This window comes from Lipotes vexillifer, unplaced genomic scaffold, assembly GCF_000442215.2.
Source record: "Lipotes vexillifer unplaced genomic scaffold, Lipotes_vexillifer_v1.1 scaffold1145, whole genome shotgun sequence".
Classification (NCBI taxonomy): Eukaryota; Metazoa; Chordata; class Mammalia; order Artiodactyla; family Lipotidae; genus Lipotes; species Lipotes vexillifer.
Genome location: NW_006778097.1, coordinates 184,486 through 195,818, shown reverse-complemented (window position 1 = coordinate 195,818; position 11,333 = coordinate 184,486). Strand labels below are relative to the sequence as shown.

At 53.3% G+C, this 11,333-nt stretch overlaps 1 protein-coding gene across 2 annotated transcripts in view; it reads left to right on the top strand.

Moving 5' to 3' along the window:
- PNKD (PNKD metallo-beta-lactamase domain containing) overlaps positions 1–11,333 on the top strand; it is a 58,375-nt gene that overhangs the window by 38,663 nt on the left and 8,379 nt on the right. The window lies entirely within an intron of this gene.

Sequence of the window (11,333 nt, the reverse complement as noted above, 5' to 3'; positions counted from 1 at the left end):
GGCGGGGGTGGGGGGTGGGGAGCAGGCCAGGGTAGCCAGAGAAAGAGGGCGTTGAGAGGACATCTGGAGAAAAGAGCCAGATGAGGGGCTGGAGACAAGGGAGGTGGAAAAGAGAGCAGGTGCAGGAGCCCGGGCTCCCGCCACCCCCGCAAGTTCCTCCAGTGGGCAGGTGCTGGTGAGAAGGAATGTCTCAGACCTTCTAAGTCTCACGTGAAACCGCTAACTCCTTCCTTGTGTCCCTGTCCCTCTCCCCATCGCTCAACTCCCTACCATTCAATGTAAGCTCTTCTGTCCCAAGAGAGAGTCCCAACTCTGTAGGTCGGTCTGTCCCTTTCCTTCAATCCCCTCCCCCACCAATCCTGGCCCCTGTCATAAGCCTCAGGCTGTGAAATCCGACCCTAATCACTCAGCCTGACCTGTCGCTGGTTCACTGACCTCCAGTGACTTTTTCCTTTCTGACCACCCTCCACCCCCACCCCAGTCCTCATTCTTCCTTTCCACCTACTTCTGCTCCTTCCTGGGCCAAGCAAGGGTGGCGACCAGCCCTGTTCTGCCACAGAAACACTAAGAGGCAGGGAAGGAGTCACAAGAGGAAGGCTTCCTAGGGTCTCTATCCCCTTCCCGTTACCAGCAGGGCCAGGGGGCAGGACCTCAGGCCCCAGTTGAAGGACGGTGATGTTGGGCCTGGGAACTATGGGAGCCCTGGCCCCAGGCCAGGCTTGGGGGAGGACCTAAGCTGGGAATTTCCTGAGTTTCAGAGAAGACATTGTACAATTCACCCCTCCTCCCCTGACCACCCCAGATATCCCAGAAGCTTCACCCCTAGGACTGTGCTCACACTCACTCTAAGACAAAGAGATATAAGGGCCCACTGGGGGGAAAACTGGAAAAACATAGGGTGGGGGGGAATCTTGCACGTGTGCCTTTTGGGGCATTCGCATCTCTAATAGCCCAAACAGTGGTCACATTCTCAATGACGCTCCAACTAAGTCACCACTGCTCTGCATTAAAATAATGAGATTTACAAATATTCAAATATCTGCATATTTAGGATTTAAAAAAATGTTTCTCCTTACAAAATTTATGGAAATTTTATTGCTCTCTTTGGGGAGGGATTTTTAAATCTACTTCCAGCTGTCAAAATTGGTAACATTGAAATCACACAAATGGCCTGAGGAAGTGAAAAATAAGTTTCTATAAGAGACTGGAATCAGAAGTCCCGAGATCAAAATTCCCAAGGTCACCACCTCAGAATCCTGAGCGTTTGGCTATTCCTAGAACTTGGGGTCTGGGAGTTTCCAAATCCTCAAACTTGGAATTCTCAGAGAACTTCTTTGGAATTCAGTATTCCATGCGCTTTCCTGTGGCTGGATTTCAAGGTTGCCTTGGAATCAACTCCCCAGATTTGCAGAGCAGAAGGGCGTGCCTGGAATCAGAATCCCAGATCCTGCCCCTCCAGGGTCTGGGAAACAATCAGTCCAGTCCCTTGGGGAAGAAGCCGCTGGCTGCTGGGAGGGACAGCGGGTGTTAGCAGGAAACAGTCTGAGGGAAATGGGCAGGTGTCAATGCTGTGAGGGTGCCTCCAGGAAGGATGGAGAGGGAGGGGGACAGGATGGGGCAGGACATGATGGGAGGGGCAGAGCACATGGGCACACTCCATCCTAAATGTGTGGCTGAGAGGACCACAAGTAGAGGATTCTGTTGGAGGCTGGAAAGTGGACGATGGAGATAGGAAGCAATGGCTGGGAGAGGAGTCGTTGTTGATGTTATCATTAATAACAATACTCACTGGTGTTTGACAGTGTTATTAAGGGCTTTCCTCAAACATAACCACCATTGTCTTGGGATGGGGATAACTGGGCACAATGGAGGGTTGATTTGGGCTAACCTGAGGTAGACACACACATTTGGGACTCTGCGGGGCCTGGGATGCAGCGTGTAGTAGTTAAGCACATAGCATGTGGGGACAGACAATCTGCTTTTTAATCCTAGCTTTTGTTCCTTAGTAGCCACGTGATCTTGGACAAATAACTCAGCCTCTCTGTGCCTCAGTTGTTTGCATCTGTAAACGGGCCTGGTGATAGTGCCTATCTCACAGGGCTCCTGTGAGGATCAAATGAAATTCTACAGAGGGCCTGGCTTGTAGTAAGTGCTCAGGAAATGTTAGCAATTGCTCATTCTATAGCATGGGGGATGGGTGGGAGGGAGGATACATGGCGCTGGGCCATGGCTCCTTCTGGAGCTTCCTTTTTTTTTTTTTTTTTAAAATAGGCGCCCAGATAGCTTTAATTGGGGAGGCTTGTCAACTTTTTTTTTTTTTTTTTTTTGGCCGCACCATGCGGCATGTGGGATCTTAATTACCTGACCAGGGATCGAACCAGTGCCCCCTGCAGTGGAGGCACAGAGTCTTTTTTTTTTCTTTTATAAATGTATTTACTATTTATTTTTGGCTGCGTTGGGTCTTCGTTGCTGCGCACGGGCTTTCTCTAGTTGCGGAGAGCTGGGGGCTACTCTTTGTTGTGGTGCACGGGCCTCTCATTGCGGTGGCTTCTCTTGTTGCGGAGCATGGGCTCCAGGGTGCGCGGGCTTCAGTAGTTGTGGCACACAGTCTCGGTAGTTGTGGCGCACGGGCTTAATTGCTCTGTGGCATGTGGGATCTTCCTGGACCAGGGCTTGAACCCGTGTCTCCTGCATTGGCTGGCGGATTCTTAACCACTGCACTGCCAGGGAAGCCCGAGGCACGGCGTCTTATCCACTGGACCGCCAGGGAAGTCCCTCACTTTTTTTTTTTTTTTTGGAGCTTCCGTACATGCTTCTACTCCTGTCTTCCAAGCCTATCCTGCCCATGTACCCATCAGGAAATCCCACAACCCTTCATTCATTCAGTGACCCCCCTAACTGCCCTGGGTCGAGATTGTGGGATCACTGATATGAGCGGAGTCTGGTTGCTGTTCTCAAGGAGTCAGGGAGAGGAGCATGTGAACAGGGACCCTAACTGGCAGGAGGCAGGGCGTGATGGTTTCCCCCAGGAGGAAGAGGGTGTGCTTGAGGAGGCTTGGATCCGGAGTGTGTGCTCCCCTATGTGTGCCTCCTGCTTCATGCCTCAGTTTCCCTTTTGCCCCTTTGCCTTCTCAGTGGTAGTTGAGGAGGTTTGAGTAGAGAAAGGGCCCCTGAGCAGAGCCTGTCTGCAGGGGGTGGGGCGGAGAGGGGGGTGAATGGGAAATTAGGCTGGGAATGCCTTGAGAATGTCTGAGAAAGTGGAAAGCACTCGGCCTCTGTGGATGGACAGTCCTAGCTGACAAAACCTTCCCACCCTCCCTGACCAAGTGCTCTCTTCACTCCTAAGCATAGATGATCTTTCTTGAACCTCCTGACCCAAGTGAAACCAGCTGTCTCAGGACAAACCTTGCTTGCTCCACTTCTGAAAGAGGAAAGCCCTTCTCTGGGGCCAGTGAGGACCACTGGCTTGATTTCAAAGGGTGGCAAAGGTCCTGAGCTGAGGACTCTTGAGTGAATGACCTACCTGCTCATGGCCCGAAGAAAGGCCACATAGAGGCAGTGGTCTGGGCCATCCACAGCACAGCCTGCAGGAAGGGAGCAGGGAGGCTCCTTCTCCTTTCTGCAGTCCTTGGGACCTTGGAGAGCCGCAGTGTCACCATCTACAGCGGCCCCTCGGCTGGATGGCTCCCAGTGTCCCCTTCCCCAGGCCACATTGCCTACAGAATGGAGTCCACACCCCTCACCCAAAGGAGCTCTCCCACACCGCCTCCGGACCCATCTCCCCCAATCCCATCTCCCCCAGGCTCTGTGCTCTTGCTGTACTTCTGTCTGGGGCCTGCCAGGCCTTCCTCCCTACGTCAAATTTTGTTGCATCAAAGCTCATCTTCAAAATATATCCAAAATCTGAGCACTTAACCCACCTCCACTGCTACAACCCTGGGCCAACCTGTGGTCACCTCTCATCTGATCTCCTAAATTGACAGCTCCCTTCAGCCTTTGTACCCCCAACACACTCTCAGCATAGCAACCAGGATGAAACTGTTAAGATTGAAGTCAGAAATGTGTCACTTCTCTGCTTAGATCCCTCCAGAATGGCTCAAGGGCCCCGAGTGGCCGCCGATCCCCAACCTCACTTGTTTTTGGTATGCTGTTCACCTTGCTCGTTGGGCTTCGGCCATACAGGCCACTTTGTTGTTCCTCAAACACTCTGAGACACTCTGACCTCCAAGACCTGTCACTGTTCTGTCTCACTAGAACTTTCTTCCCCCAGATGGCCACATGGCTGTGCCTCTCTTCCTTCAGGTCTCTGCTCAAATTCAACTTATTCGAGAGGCCTACCCTGACAACCCTGTGTAAAGATAGCAAGGCCCCCACGCCTGCACTCTGTTACTCTGCGCTGCTAGATTATTCTCCGTAGTACATATCACCGCATGACATCCTATATATCGACTTGCCTATTGATTATTGGTTTTCTTTCACAACCTGAATATGAGCCACATGAAGGAAGAAACTTCTTTCACTATTGTATCCCAGCTTCCAGAACAGTGCCCGGCACAGACTTGGCCCTTGTTAAAGGGCTTTTTTTTAACATCTTTATTGGAGTATAATTGCTTTACAATGGTGTGTTAGTTTCTGCTTTACGACAAAGTGAATCAGCTATACATATACATATATCCCCATGTTAAAGGGCTTTTTTTTAACATCTTTATTGGAGTATAATTGCTTTACAATGGTGTGTTAGTTTCTGCTTTACGACAAAGTGAATCAGCTATACATATACATATATCCCCATGTTAAAGGGCTTTTAAATGAATAAATAGCTTGGCCCAAGTCCCATCTCCTCTACGAAGCCTGCCCAGCCTCTCCAGTCAAAATTCATCTCTGCCTCCAGTGACCCCTGGTGCTATCTCCCCTCCTAGAGCCTTCACTGCATATTCTTGCTAATTCTTGCATTAGGTGTTCAGAGGTGTGATTTCCCCACTGGACTCGCACAGGCCTAGCCCAGGGAGCAGGACTGAATCAAGAGGGCCTGGGATTAGGGTGAGGGAGGGAGCGGGGGCGTGGGGAGGGGGCGCCAAAAAGAACAGACTGAACCAAACAAACCCCAGAGGCCTTGTCTGGGCAGGTGGCCTGGGATTTCAGGCAAGGAGACAGAAATAGTCCAGGCCTCCTGCCCAGGACCAAGATTCGGCAAAGAGGCCACCAGCAGTGCCTGTGTCTCTGGTCCTCCCCAAGAGCCCTCAGCAGCCACTCTCCCTACCCCCTGGGAAAGACGGTGACCCGGTATGGGTATGGAGACAATAGACAGAGGCCCCGTGGTCTCCCGCTCAGGCCTGTGTCTTGACCTGACACAGGCACTGCCCCTCTCCTGGTCATGGGGAAATGGTCCCCCTACCCTTCAAGGCCTGCTGGCAGCTTTTGGAAACTCTCACTCTTGAGGCCTTTTTAGCTATCTCTTTATCTTCAGTTTCCTCAGTTCTGAGAAGGCACAGAATAGCTAGTGGCTCGATTTGTTCCTGAGGAGCCTCAGAGCTGGCTGTGCTCCAGTAGGACTCTGTGTCCTGGTGGCTGTCCAGGTCCCTCAGCCCTCAGACAGGCATTTCCGGTTTGGTTTCATAAAGACTGCCTGTCACTGGTCAGATGCAAAGCCTGGGAAAACCTGGGTCCCGGGGGTGCAGGAGAGGAGAAGCCAAAAGCACCCCCTGACCAGAGAAGCCTCTCAGCCTGGGCTTGCTGTCCAGCTGGTAGAGTCTGGGGCCAGGGCCTAGCTGGGACAGACAGCCCCCAGGCCTCTCTCAGAGCTGCCCAGGATGGCAAGACTGCTCAAGGGAGGAGGGCGAGAAGAAGGGCTTCATTGTGTGTTCTCCACAGCCAACCGAAAGAAGGGGGTGGGGAGGGGCTGTGTCTCACTGCCCCAGCTGTCCCTGGTGGCCTCCCATGGGCTGGAGGTTCTGGCTCAGATACCAAAGACGCCACACTCTGGTTCAGCGAGGCGAGGAGTGAAAGGTATGCCTGTGGCCCTCACTGGGGCCACGGATGCTGTGTCCTGCAGCCCCGACACGGGGAGGGCCCTCAGGCACCTTCCAGGCTGCCCCAGGCCTGCTGCCACCGCCCCAGGCCTGCTGCCGCTGCCCCAGCCCCGCCCGGCAGAGTGGTTTTTCTGTCTCCCAGTGGGTCCCAGAGGACCAATTAGGAAACTTTCTTTTCTTTTTGGTGAGGCCACAGTGGGTTGTTCCGCGCCCCAGAACTGCTGAATCAGAATCCAGGAGGGGCAGGGTGGGGGGCAGAGCGGGGCTAAGCAAAAGAGGAAAATGTCAGAATCCTTTTGTTTCACCAGGACTCCGAGATCCTTCTGATGCATCCTGGCACACTCTGACCCTGCTTGGGGACCCCGTGGCAGGGAGTTAGAATTCCACATCAGGCCCTGGGGAGGTCAATGTCATCTTGTAAGTCACGTGAACTTCCTGGACTCAGCTGCTCGTTCAGAGAGAAGGAGCACTTGGGGTTTTTTTGTTTGTTTGCTTTAATTTAATTTAATTTTTTTATTTTTGGCTGCGTTGAGTCTTCGTTGCTGTGTGCAGGCTTTCTCTAGTTGCGGTGGGCAGGGGCTTCTCTTCGTTGCGGTGCGCGGGCTTCTCATTGCGGTGGCTTCTCTTGTTGCGGAGCACAGGCTCTAGGCGCACGGGCTTCAGTAGTTGCGGTACACAGGCTCAGTAGTTGTGGCACACGGGCTTAGTTGCTCCGTTCCATGTGGGATCTTCCCGGACCAGGGCTCGAACCCTTGTCCCCTGCATTGGCAGGCAGATTCTTAACCACTGCGCCACCAGGGAAGCCCGAGCACTTGGTTTTACAGAGAGAGAAACTGAGGCTTGGGGAGTGAGTTCCTGCTTCTTGCCTCAGGCAACAGAAGAAAGGAAGCTGTGGGGCCGCCTTACAAGAGGCAGAGAAGGCCAGGTTCTTCCCAGGGACTCATTCACTTCCACACTGTCCCATCTTTTTTCCTAAATTTTCTTCTCCATCTGGCTCGTGATGCTCCCCATGGAGCCATCCACCCAGTCATAAGTCCAGGGTAGAGAATGGCAGAGCCTAGATTGAAAGGGGTCTTCTCCTGAGAGTTACGGGGGTCTCTGACCCTCTGTAGTCCTCGGGGAAACTGCTGCATATGTAAGGAGTTGGTCTGGGGAGAGAATTCACAGCATTCAAAGGGGTCTGTGTCTCAAAGAGACTAAAACTAGTGCTCCAGGAGGTCCCAGAGGCCAAATCCTGGGCTGTGTGTCTGGAACACTGTAACCACCCTGACAGATCAGTTTTCCCAGCAAAGGCCCTCAGAGGAGCTGGGTCTGCCCACAAATAGTTCAGGCCCACTCATCCCATCCTACCCTCTTATTTGGGGTTCGCAACGGTTAAAAGAGTGTGGACTCCGGGGTCAGGCTGCCTCAGGTGAATCTCTGCTGCTCTGTGATCTTGAGCAAATCCCTTCCCCCCTCTCTGGGCTCCAGTGTCCTTGTCTGTAAAATGGAGGAAATAATGGTACTTGCCTCAGGGTTGCTTGGAGGATGACAGGAAATAATTGATGGGAGGCACTTAGCTCACAGGTGGGGTCTAGGAAAGCTGTGGGAAAAGTCATTATTATTAAAGCTGAGGCCAGTGGGCTCTGGAGAGATGCTCTAACCTGTGTGGGCAGAGCCAGGACTATGGACCCATCTTCAGACCCCCTTTCCTCTGTCCTACCCCATCTCTTCCACTCTAGAAGTTGAGATTTTGTGCCCCAGTGACACTGCCCCATCCATGCCCTTGGGTCTAGGTGAGCTGCATGACAGAGCGCGCTGCTCTGCCATGTGGGTGCAGCTGGGAGAGGGGAGGGACTTGGAAGCAGGCGGGTGAGGTGGGGAGGGGAGAACAGGAGCAGAGGTTGCTGTAACTTGGGCCCTGGATGCTCCCACCGGCCCTCACAGGATCCACTGGCCTGGCACGGGGCCAGTCAGGTGGGGCCGCAGTGTTGACAATCCGCTTTCTGTGCCCGTCACTTTATTTTTTTTTAATAAATTTATTTATTTTGGCTGCACTGAGTCTTCATTGCTGCATGCAGGCTTTCTCTAGTTGCGGCGAGCAGGGGGCTACTCTTTGTTGCGGTGCGCGGGCTTCTCATTGCAGGGGCTTTTCTTGTTGCGGAGCACGGGCTCTAGGCACACAGGCTCAGTATTTGTGGATCGCAGGCTCTAGAGCACAGGCTCAGTAGTTGTGGTGCACGGGCTTAGTTGCTCCGTGGCACGTGGGATGTTCCCGGACCAGGGCTCGAACCCGTGTCCCCTGCATTGGCAGGTGGATTCTTAACCACTGCGCCACCAGGGAAGTCCTGTGCCCGTCACTTTAATACCTGCACGCCTGGCCCTGCCCTGCCTTTTCTGGTCACTAAGCCAGCATTTTGTGGGTCCCAGTTCTGGGCTGGGCTAGTGCTGGGGGCAGCCATGGGGGTGCAGAGGAGCCACGAGGAGAAGGCTGGTGACTGCCTGCCCCCTGCACGGCGCTGATTAGGGCTCCGGGTAGAAGTTGATAAGGCCCAGCCACTGCAGGGCTCACCTGCCCCTGGAGGCACGGGGAGAGGCTGAGTGCCCCAGATGGAGGAGGGGAAGATAGCTTTCTGCTGGGACAATCGGGAGCCAGGTTTGAGCCCAGCCCTGAAGGATGCTTAGGGTTCTAGTAAATAGAAAGGCCTGCAGGGTATTCCAGGCTGAGAACTCCGGGAGCCACAGGCAGGACTGTAGTTCTGAAATTTTAATGAGTTGTTTCAGGCATTCAGAAGAAGATAGATAGTATAACAATCCCCCCACCTCCCAGCTTAAGAAAGAAAATATTACAGATGCTGTGAAGCCCGTGCCCACCTCCCCACCCACCTTCTCCCTGCCCCTGAGGAAGCCCTGCTAATGTGCGTGTTGACTATCCCCTCAGCTGCCTTTATCCTTTTACTATTGATACATATGTCTCTATCCCTAAACAATACCAATGATGGTTTTGCATGCTTTGGCATTTTAGATAAATATTGTCAGGTTATCTGTTTTCTCTGTGGCATGTCTGTTAGCTCAACATTATGTGCTTGAGCTATGTGCAGGCTGAGGGTTGGTGCTCTAGATCATTCGCTTTCCTGGATGTATGGTTTTCCACCGTCTGAACAGGTCACCACTTATTTATCCACTGTGCTGTTGACAGACATTTAGGCGTGTCTGATTGTTCACTCTTGGGACACGGGGTTTTCACTGGATCGTATGGGAGGAGGGGGCAGAGACTTGCCTCCTCCCAGCCCACAGAGGGCTTGACTGGGGGTTGGACACTCTCCCATCAGCAATGCGGAGCCACTGAAGGCTTTTGCGCAGGAGCAGGATGCAGTCAAAGGAGGTGCTTTAGGAACTTAAACGTTTGCCAGAAGTTTGCAGTTTGCTTCAGAGACAGAGAGCTGGATGAAGGAGGCTTTCGTAAGGGCCTCACTGAGAGCTTCTAGGGCCTGTTCCCAGGGGTGAGCCCATGCGGGGGAGGTGGGTGGAAAGCGAAATTGAGAGGAATCCTGTCTGGGTCACCTACACTGGGGAAAAGGTTAAAGGGGTGCTCAAGTTGTGTAACTACGAGGATGACAGGGCCTTTCCTAGAAAGAGAGGCAGCAGGAGGAAGAGCTGACAAGCGTGGTTATGGACCCTGGTGATTGTGACACAGCCAAACGGCTGATGGAGGAGGAGACGGAGCTCAGGGACTTGAGAGACTCATGAGAAATTCATTGTCAGGGAAGGACCAGGCCTGGAGAGAGTGGCCCAGGGCCACTAGGTCCTCAGGCCCCTCCCTCAGCTCTGCACCGATCCAGACCTCAGGCCCACAAGGGCCACCACGGCCAGCACAGATCTCGGGTCTGGCAGCCATCCCCACCTTTCTCCATCTCCAACATCCCCTCTAGGCCAGGCCCTCGTCATCTCCCCCACTGAGTGACTCGGTTCCCCTGCCACCTTCCACTCTGCTCCCTTTCACTGTACCTTCTGACAGCAACTGAGCGAGCTCTTAAAAAGGGAAGTCAGGGCTTCCCTGGTGGCGCAGTGGTTGAGAGTCCGCCTGCCGATGCAGGGGACACGGGTTCGTGCCCCGGTCCGGGAAGATCCCACATGCCGCGGAGCGGCTAGGCCCGTGAGCCATAGCAGCTGAGCCTGCGCGTCCGGAGCCTGTGCTCCACAATGGGAGAGAGGCCACAACAGTGAGAGGCCCGCGTACCGCAAAAAAAAAAAAAAAAAAAAAAAAAAAAAAAAAAAAAGAAGAAGAAGAAAAAGGGAAGTCAGAACACATGCTTCCCCACTTTAAAACCCACCAGCAGTTTTCCACCTCCTCTCCGTGGCCTGGCGCCCACACCTTGCTGACCCCTTCTGCGGCTAGAGACTCCGAGGCCTCCTGGCAACTCCTAGAACGTGCCCTACTTGTGCCTGCCCCAGGGCGCTGGTGCTACACCCCCCCAGACAGTCTGCACTGCTGTCTCCCTCATCTGTCTATTCCCTGCTCAAGCGTCGCCCTCAGAGAAGGGGCCTTCCCTGACCACCCTGTCTACAGTAAGACCATCTTCCTTTCCCACGACAGTTAACGGCTTGCATGTCAATTGTTTTGATTTCCGGTTTGGTATCTGTTGGCTGCTCCTCTGTGTTGGCAGGGTGCCATCTGTCTTGTTCTCTGCCGTCTGCACCCTGTCCAGCATGTGCAGTAAGTATCTGCTGGAGAAAGTCAATGAAAGAGCAGGGCCTTGTTTACTGCAGCTTCCTAGTGCCCAGTCCCTGCGCTTGTGCACCTTCATCTTCGCTGGAGCACAAAGCACATATAATAAGTATCCAATAAGGGAAGACAGGGAACACTTACCAGTCCCTCCCAGAGGTGGACGGCCATGTTCTAGCAGCTATGAGGGGTGCCTGGCTGAATCTGGGAAGGAAACAGCAGTTGCTAAACACCTTCCACCTGTCAGGCCCTGGAGAATGTTAACATCTGTCATCTTGTTTTATGTCAATGAATCTTCACACAGATGAGAAGCCTGATCTGTGAGACCACTGACTTGCCCAAGTTCTCAGACCAAGGATGGGCCAAGCCGTGACTGGAACCCAGACCTTTCTGTTGCCAGAGCCCCTGCACTTTCCATAAGCCTAAGTAGGAAGAAATGAAGTCAGGAACAGGACTCCAGGCATGGATGTAGGGTGTTGTCTGGGCACAGAGGAAAGGGTGATTTTATTTTCTTATTTATTATTTAAAAATTTTTCATTTTGGGGCTTCCCTGGTGGTGCAGTGGTTGAGAGTCCGCCTGCCGATGCAGGGGACACGGG